The sequence below is a fragment of the Osmerus eperlanus genome, chromosome 7 (assembly GCF_963692335.1).
Source record: "Osmerus eperlanus chromosome 7, fOsmEpe2.1, whole genome shotgun sequence".
Taxonomy (NCBI): Eukaryota; Metazoa; Chordata; class Actinopteri; order Osmeriformes; family Osmeridae; genus Osmerus; species Osmerus eperlanus.
The window spans coordinates 9,866,079-9,875,783 of NC_085024.1; the positions used below are offsets into that span (position 1 = coordinate 9,866,079).

Genomic DNA, 9,705 nt, shown 5'->3' on the forward strand with positions numbered 1-9,705 from the left:
AGCAAATCATGGAATTTGTTTTACAGGATCTTTAACTATGGAGGCATCTGTTGGATAAATGTTTAACTCCTCTGTTGTACACCCAAAATATATTGGGCTAGTTTTGAGCACTCTTTGGGCTCGAAATGTTGGACTACGTTTACTTTCCTGCATTCACAGGTCTGGCCAGCATGTTGTATTATATTGAATGAATAAATGAATTATGTATAATTCATTTAAGTTACATTTACATAACTCACCCACTGAAGTAGGCATCTTGAATACTAAATTAAATGCAAATGACATGAATATCTTTCAATAAAAATCCATATTTTAAATGAAATAATTTATTTATACCCAAATCCTACCAAACTGTCTCCAGATCAGCACGTACACACATGGACATGGGACACGCCCACATACACACACGCGTGTGCTCATGCCTATGCTCTCGATCCCAACTAGTAGTTAGTGTAGCTAGCTAGCTAGCTAGCAACCCCGGGGAGAAACATGACACCCGGTAAGTGGGCAAAATACGGGAAGAAATATACAAAAGAATGGGAAAGTGAAAACGGAATTAAAGAATGGATAAAACGTGTGGCTGGGGATGATACCAAAGCTTTTTGTCGGCACTGCAAAAGCGAGATCAGCGCGCACCACAGTGAGTCCAAAACTACAGCAAAACGGAGAAACACATTCGAAATGCTGCTCCGTTCTCCAGTTGTCGAGTGCGTACATTGTTTGACAGTGGCATAACCACAGTGAGAATAGACCGCTCTGTCAAGTTGGCCGAGCTTAAAATGGCAGCGCACATTGCTTGCCATTCAAGCATTTTGACCGTGGATCACCTGGGAGCGCTTGTTGGTGAAATTGCACAGAAGGACAACATGTAATCGGCCCAGACATGCAGCACCAGCTTCTAAAGCAGGGGTGGGGAATGTCCGGCCCGCGAAATCATTTGGTCCGGCCCGCCATGGCACTGCAGGAACCATATTATTAGGTGCATTATTCGTTGGCAGCAGCACTATTTTAATATGTGGAAGAGGACCGTGGAGGCGCGCAGCGTTGCGTACCAATGTACCAATAAATTTCGCTCGCGCGCTACCATTAAGTGTGGAATTCCTTTCTAGCACATCAAACCCAGAATACGTTGTTGGTTTGGGCTAAGCCCCGAATGTTTACAACGTATGGCTCTGCCTGATTAACACTCAGATCGATAAGCAGTCTCAATAATGGTAGCAATATAAAAAATAATACGATCCCTTTTCGTAATCATGATACCCCCCAAGAAATGTTCGATGCACCCCTTGTCAAAGCAGGCTGCATCCGTGCCAGCTAACATCACAAACCTCACCAAAGAGAAGCAGTTCCAGCCATCACATTAGGGGTGAGTTAATTAAATGTTTGACCAAATATAGCAGGCACATTCTTAAGTTGATAATACTGTACGGCCCCCGAATGATTTTATAAATATCCAAATGGCCCTTGGCATAAAAAATGTTTCCCACCCCTGTTCTAAAGGATATAGGGGAAGAACTGTATATTCTTTAGTTATCGATGAAAGTACCGACGTGGGCATGCAAAAACAGCTTGCTGTTGTAATACGATACTGCAGCCAAACACAGCAGCGCATTCTGTCTACTTTTGCTGGTATCAAAAATTTAGACGGCGGAGATGCAAATTCAATAACGGACGCATTGCTGAATTTTTTGCAAGAATGCAAGCTGTGTCCAAAACAATGCTTCGGGCTCGCAACCGACCGATGCAATACTATGTGCGGCAAGAACCATTCACTTCTCACAAAATTTCGACAGCACAACCCCAACGTCGTGTTTGTGAAATGTGTGTGTCACTCGATTCAGCTGTGCTCATGATATGCAATGCGTGTGTTGCCGAGAAATGTAGAATATCAGATTTCGCAAACTTATGCGTGGTTTTCACACAGTACTCTCCGCCAGCAAAACTACAAGCATCTCTATGAAACGATTAACGTTGGAGAAGCTCCACTAAAAATCCTCCAACTTTCAGACACAAGGTGGCTAGCTGTCAGCGTGCCTGAATCGGGTGCTCGACCAGTACGAAGAGCTCAGATTGCACTCAGATTTCCATCTGAAACAAGATGTTTCAGATGGAAAACAGTGGGGAGTCAGGTGGCTGAGCGATTAGGGAATCGGGCTAGTAATCTGAAGGTTGCCAGTTCAATTCCCGGCCGTGTCAAAATTACGTTGTGTCCTTGGGAAAGGCACTTCACCCTACTTGCCTAAGTAAGTCGCTCTGGATAAGAGTGTCTGCTAAATGACTAAATGTAAAACACAAAGCCATGCAGGCTTTTCCACGAACTCATCACGTTCTATCTGAGCCTGCTACGAAGAGTCGCAAACATTAGCACCGTGGTCGTGACAGCTCAAGGTGGACAGAGATCATAGCCTTTGACGGGGCCATTGAAACCAACCAGCTGCATATCTCCGCTGTTGATTATGGAATTCGGTTCCAGATGGAGCTGGATAACCCAAATCTACGAGCACCAGCAGCAGAGAACGTCAAACAACGTTGCAAAGAATACCTGCTTGAATTTGCGAAGCAAATGAAACAACGTCTGCCTACCAACATGCAACAACTCCAGTCTCTCCGGGACTTGAGTCCATCTACGGTGCTCAGTGTTCAGAAAAAACCCAAGCTTGCATCTATTTCTCCACCTGTACACAGGAAACCTCGGCAAGCTTGATCAACAGTGGAGAGCGCTGGACACGCTTCAGTGGAAGAATACAGAAGACTGCAAAACCGAACAGTTCTGGATTGAAGTGAAAAATCACACGGATGCTGCCGGTGACAAGGACTTTGCTGAGCTTGGATCGTTTGCCCTCTCACTTCTGGCATTGCCATTCAGCAACGCAGCTGTGGAACGCACATTCTCGGATATGAATTTGATCAAGACCACATTGCGCAATCGAATGAAAGACAGCCTTCTGGACAACATCCTTCGCATTCGGGCCTTCATGCAGAGGCATGGAATCTGCTGCCACCAGTTCGAGCCAACCAGAGAGATGCTGGCCTTGTTCAGTACAGACATGTGTGACAAGGACCAAGAGGGCGAGGGGTCTCAAAGTGTCTAAACAAAAGACATCGGAAATTGTAAATAGTTCCATTTTAAGGAGTTTTTCTCTTTTTTTCTTTTTTATTGTAAGGCACCATCTACAAGTCAAACAGGTAAGCTGAAATGATTTTAATTCAGTAAATACATAGCCTATTTACACATGTATGAACTATAAGTATATGATTAAAATATAGTGAAGCAACATGATAAGGTGTTTCAGTTGAAATAAGGTATTGCATTAACTACAGTAAATGCATATGAAGTAAAAACAGTACATTCATGTTGTCCAGGCAGGGAGGAAGAGGGAAAAGGGAAGAGAAGCCTAAAGACAAAGCAAAAGGTTAGTTTGTCCGTCAGTGAATTGGTCTACACGTTCACAGAGCTATATTTTATTTATGATAATATACTGTATCTAATTACACAAGGCCATTTTAGGACCTAGGTGAAATAACTGTTTAGGGAAAACTGCTTTAAATGCTGGCATACTAAACATTTGGTGTTACTTTGTAGATATTACAATACATTTGGCAATTATAGCAATGCTGTTGGACTTTAAAAGCAGTGTATATGGTTTGGCAGGGGCATATTTTGAGTTCTGATATTGGGCTGGTTTTGGGGCTGGTTTTATTGGCCATTGGGCTGGTTTTGGGCTGGTTTTGATTGGCCATTGGGCTGGTTTTGTCACACAAACCTGGCAACCCTGGTTCCGAGTGCATGCAGTAAGTTTGGTGTGAATCCATGAAAGATTTGCTGAGATACGACCCAACTTCCTGTTTGCTGGCTTAACGGCACATATTGATTGGCTGTACCGGGCAAACGGTTTAGAAAATAAAAAATCCTTGTGATAGCTTTTGTGAGGCTTGGTCTAAAGATAATCTTTAACAAATGTTTTCAGTAATTCAAAATGGCGGCCGCATCAATTCGGCTTGTGTCACGCGTTATCATGTGTCACACACGGGATCTCCCAAGATATCATGAGACAAAGGAATCACTTAATAAAGGCAAACAAATCGAGAGCTATTGGCCAAAACACATTTTTGCTCACTACGTTCATCGAACACATGACACCAAATTGTTTGGACATTCTCAGAATAGGGTTCCGAGTCGAGGTACCAAGTTTGGTGTTGACATCTCAAAGATTTGCTGAGATATGAGACAACAGGTGCGTTCGACATGGACTGCGGCTGCATGAAACGACCGGCGAAAGTAGCCGCTTGCAGTCGGGGAGGAGTTGAAAAAGGCTCTGGACATTCCAGCTTCTCGTGGTTTGCTGCGTTGAAGTCAGTCATGGCCGATCAAGCGCTGTTTGCTTACTTTACTTTATTTATAATTAAACGCAGTCTTTCCGTTAGTGAAGATTCGGACTAAAACCCTCCAACACGTTTTTCAACTATGTAACTGCAACAAAATTCGGTACAATGGGGCTTAATAGGGAGTGGCAAGGCTCTCCTTAAACAGACTCTGGAGACTCTGGAGAGCCTGTCCACTCCCTATTAATCCCCATTGTACCGAATTTGGTTGCAGTTCCACCAGAGTTCCACTGGGGGTGATCGCGAGCGAGTACATGCTGAATGGGAGTCTATGGAGCTAAACGGCTAAATTTGTCTCTTTCGCCTGATTGTCGTTGAGAAATCTCAGATTCGATTGCAGTTTTTGCATGTTCAACATGGATTATAGGTCAAAAGTTGAATGAACGAGCACTTATGTCCAATTCGATTTCTTACAGGATGAGTCGTTGTTGCCCATAACACGCTAGCATTCTGCTACTGAATGCTAATTGATTAGTGAAGGACTGACTACGACCAGAGATCCCGCTTGATGGTATCCGAAGCAAAATCAGAATGTCAGAGCATTAGCAACATTAGCAACAACATTAGCAAGCCAAAACTCTTTCTAGCATGTGTATTGACAGGGAGAGCCTAACCTGTCAGTTGTGTTGTCGATGCCTCGAGAGAAAAAAGGAAGTGACCAGAGCTTGTCGTAAAGCAGTATCTCTGGTCGTACGATGTGTATGACGTCATTGACATTTTAAAAGGCTTTTTAGAACAGAATAAAAAAATCAGAATTCAAATTACTAGACAAAAAATGATATCCTGAGAAAAGTGGATTTTGAGGGGTATAGCTCCATAGACCTCCATTCATTCTGCACTCGCTCGTTAGTGCCCTCATATGGAACTAGAGTGGAACTGCAACCAGTTCAGAACCCGGAAGTTTCCCGAGAGTGGCAGTTCTCCCCATATTAGACATTCTTTGGTAGTACGGTACCATTTTTGAAAATCAGTCATACGGTTCAAAAGTTACGTGTGTAAACACAAGTCCAAATTTGACCTGTTGGTAGTGCTCTAATGGGAGACATGAAACTTGGTGGAAATAAAGAGGGGCCTGTCCTTAATGAGTGTGCCAAATTTCACAACTTTTTACCATACGGTTCTAGGGGCTGCCTTAGACTCCAATGGCGGAAGAAGTGTAATAATAATAATAAGAAAATGTAGCCTGTGGAACTCGTTGCTTGAGGGCACCCTGTCTGTTTTGAGGTTTCTCTCCCCCTTCTCATTCTCTCGTGCTTCTATGACGTCATTATTAGGGGCGGGGAATGGGCAGTGATTGAGACTGACATAAATACAGACACCTGGGGTCCTTAGCCAAGTAGCTCTTCCATGCTGTTAGTTCCGTGTTCGTGTGAGGCAGTGTTGTGGGCGCTGTGGCTCGTGCAAGGTGCGTCTAAACTACGTTTCTCCTGTAGCCTTTCAGTCTGTTTGTGCCAACCTATTAAGTGGGTCTCTGTTTGGTTAGTTTGGGAGCCAACAGAGACGTGGCTGTGAATCGTGGTCCCAGCGACGTTCTGATCAGCAGTGAACTAATCAGACTGCACTAATATTGCACAGGTATGTGGAATCACGCCATGGTGTATTGTTGAATGTTAGCTGTGTTATTAGATCATGTAAAGGGATGTGTATTGTGGAATGCGAACATCATTTTACTGTGTTTTGTTTGTTTTTAGACCGACGCAGCTTCACGGTGTGCTAGCTGCTGTTCTTTTGAGATTCGTTGTACGCATGTGTGTGTCTGCTACTCCGAGTGACTGGGCTTTGATTTTCCCTCTAGCCTGGGGACTGTTTGTATGTCTTGGTGAACGTGTTGTGAGCCCCAGTTTAGAGGAATTTTCTTTCTTTTGTTTTGTTCATTGTCTTCCCCATAGTCAGCCCCGGTATTGGTCAAGCCATAACACCCTGTAAGCTTTGGGAAGCCGGTCTCCGTAGTCTAAGTTCACTGAGTGACTAGTGTTGCAATGCTGTGTTGTCCTTAAGCAATTATCCGAGTGTTTCACCAGAACTTGAAGTTTGGAGTGTGTTGCCCTAAGGGTTGTGTGCACTTTATTCACGTGTGGTATCGAGATCGTAGCTTTCATCCTCTCTTTGGCTTGACTGATCTTAACTGGTGGCCGTTAAGATCCCCACCTTTTTATGAATTTATTGACCAACCTGTACGACCTCCTTCAATACATGAAATAAAGCATGTAATTTTGTACTTTTCTAACTTACCTGTGTCTGTACACTCATTGGGGCAGAGTTCCCCTTGCTCTGACACTATTCTATCAGTTAGCTCAAGGGGTGGCGTAGTCAGCTGTAGCCTACTGTAAGGGGCGCTACAAAAAGGTAGAAAGCAGCTTTGCTGCTTGGCCACCAATAACTCACCAGAGATTACACAACGATGCAGTTAAACCAAACCGTCTCTGACCAAAGTAAAATCGCGCGTATCTTCTGAAGTCCAAGGGCGCAAGCGCCAACGAAAGCGCTAGTTTTAAGATTAAAATGTACTTAGTATTTTTTGGTGTAGGCCTATGTACAGTGGTCCCCAAACTACGGCCTGCGGGTCGAATACGGCCCGCCCACGCATTTGGACCGGCCCTCTGAAAAATGTCAGAGACATTTTTTTTATAAGAAAAAGACAAAACAGTTCACACTTATTAATATGCGGAAGTAAATGTTTTGATTTCAATAGCAATGAATATGAAAAAAAGGTCATTATGCTCTTTTTTAATAGGCGGATGTACGGTGCATAACAAAATAATAAACTAATCTAGCATAATAAATACATTTAAAATCATAATGAAATCTCCACAATAATACTGGTAGACACTCCGGCCCATGTAATTTTCTGTTACAGACCGACCCGGCCCCACATTAAAGAAAAAAATATCTAGCCCTCGTAGAAAAAGGTTTGGGGACCCCTGCTCTAAAACATTTAAATTGTATTAATAAATGTATGATAACAGTTTATTCAATGAATTAAATGTGTATAAAATCTGTACTTAAAACAATCTAGTTCACACTGAACCTTAATATTATAATGTACAATTTGACAGTCGAGTTAATATATTTTACTCTACCACAACATTCATTTAATCAGTGTAGATCAAATTGCCAATGCTGTGGTAGCCTACATCCATGCAAATGATTATCTAGCCTTCATTTGTCTGCTGTTTCCTACGTTATAAATTGCTTATGTTGTGTTGATCAAAATGTACTATATTGGTTCTCTGTTAAATTGTCTTACCACAACCAACATCTAAACATTTAGTTCATTACATGCACAATAGTTGAGCAAGTTGTCATAGTTGTAGGCCTAATTCACCTACAGCACTTGTGCATTTGCAATGTGCTGGCAGTTTTGACATCAGTGACAGTTTGACAACACATTAATTTTTGTAACAAAATTCACTGATCTATACTGAAAGTATATCCACTTCATATTGTCGTTCTGTTCGCTAGCCAGCCCCTTTGAAAGCAGTTGATTATCGGTTGTAAAAGCAAATTAGCTTCCAAATAACAAAACAATTTAACTATTTTTTTTTTCTACACTTAGTTTCATTTCATTGCGAATGCCTTTGTTAATCGCATTAGTTCAATTGTGGTAGCCTACTGCACTCCAGTGGATTATAAAAAAATATTTACTTAGCAGTGTTTTTTTTTTTTTTTTACTTTGCAGAGAATTGCCGGTTCTTGAGAAATATTACCAGACTCGCTGCAGACCAGAAGATCAAAGTGAAGGGGCTGGGACGTGAAGAGAGCAAGCCAAACTGGCGGCTAATTGTTTTTTCAGGATTTTTCATGTCGAAATGCTTATCCAAACAACGTCAATCGCAGCACTGCCCTCCATTGGGTCATAAAGAGGACCCATGACGAATATGAACTTTTCAGAGTGCCCGGTTCTTGAGCTGAACGTGGGAAACTAAACCCATTCTAATTGGTACACACGCACACACACACAGATTCCTGTCATTATGAGAGAGATACACCAGGGAAGCAGAGCACAGCCACCTGGTCTCTCCAGCAGGGGACTTGGGCATGATACCAGGGTAGATGATTTCGGTTTTAGGTTTCTTTGGGTCTAGTATTGTGCTTATCGGACCTCGTTTTTCAACTACTACAGGTTAGGTAAGGATCACATTTCATAGTGTATAATTTTACACTTTTGACGGGGCCTCTATGAACCATCATGATATTTGATCCCCTAAAGAAAATTTACCATAAACACAGTTCCCTAGATAAGACACTGGCTGCTATTATTGTGTAACACCCACTGTTTGTACAATCTTTTGAAGGTCCACACACATGAAGTGTAATTGGTTTTAAACGATCATTATTTGCAAGATTATATTGAAGCTGCTTTTTCAAAAGCCCTACAGTTTAAAGTATCGTATTACAGCATCCACATCTGCTGAAATCATCAGAAACAACCCAGTAAAATAGCACACGATCAAATCTAAATCAGGCACACACAAAAAAAAGATAACCGATCATGTTTACCTTGTCATCCTTAATAAATGGCATTAGTTATGCTGACCATTTAATTGTTTGGCTCTGTTGATGGACTGCAATGGCAGCTGGGTTGACCTTAGTTGGGTGTCTTTGTTTCAAGACTCACTTGAGTTCTCAAATAGTCAAATTTAACTGGTCAGAACAGTTTGTCCGTTTCAAAGATAATTTGATGTGTAACCTCCCTAAACAACGCAAAACCAAGCTTCAGAAAGGGTCAGGCACAGTCATCCTTCTTTGAGGGTTGTTTTAGAACTTAGTCCCTCGCTCCAGGGAACAACGGCAGGACGTCTTATTTTATTAATACCACTTCCAAGATCAGACACACTATCACAAGAAACAGGGTGCTGTAACTACATATACAGTACATAGAATCCCGACAGATTTCAACCAACAACCTTTGGCCAGCCGTGGCCAGCAGGTATAAGGGCAAGAGAGCAGAGAGAGACAGTCGTTCTGAACAGACGCCAACAGCAATAAGACTCAGACGTGCGTTTGGTTAGTCACACTGGGCGCTCTGTCTACCAACCTTCTCCCCCCAGTTCAGCGCTCCACAGAAATATTTCACAGCCCACAGAAATGTGCGTAGGTAGACTTCCTACCTCACCCCCCTGAATTATGCCATGAGATACATAATCTGTCATTTTTACCCTGGTGAGTTCTGAGTGAAACATTCCAGAGGATTTGACCAGTGGACCTGTCATTTATAGAAGGAGAGGATGGACACAAGAGTAGACTACAATAACTGGGCCCTGCAACCATTTACCTTTTCAGTGGATACGATTTGAAATTCAGATGATGATTTGAACCAGC

General features: G+C 42.4%; 1 long non-coding RNA gene across 1 annotated transcript; it reads left to right on the forward strand.

The window, feature by feature from the left end:
* Positions 1–5,755: 5,755 nt before the first annotated feature.
* LOC134023773 (uncharacterized) lies at positions 5,756–8,227 on the forward strand. Its single transcript, XR_009930802.1, has 3 exons — positions 5,756–5,788; positions 5,867–5,958; positions 8,063–8,227. It is a non-coding gene; the product is annotated as an uncharacterized LOC134023773 (long non-coding RNA).
* The last annotated feature ends 1,478 nt before the right edge of the window (positions 8,228–9,705 follow it).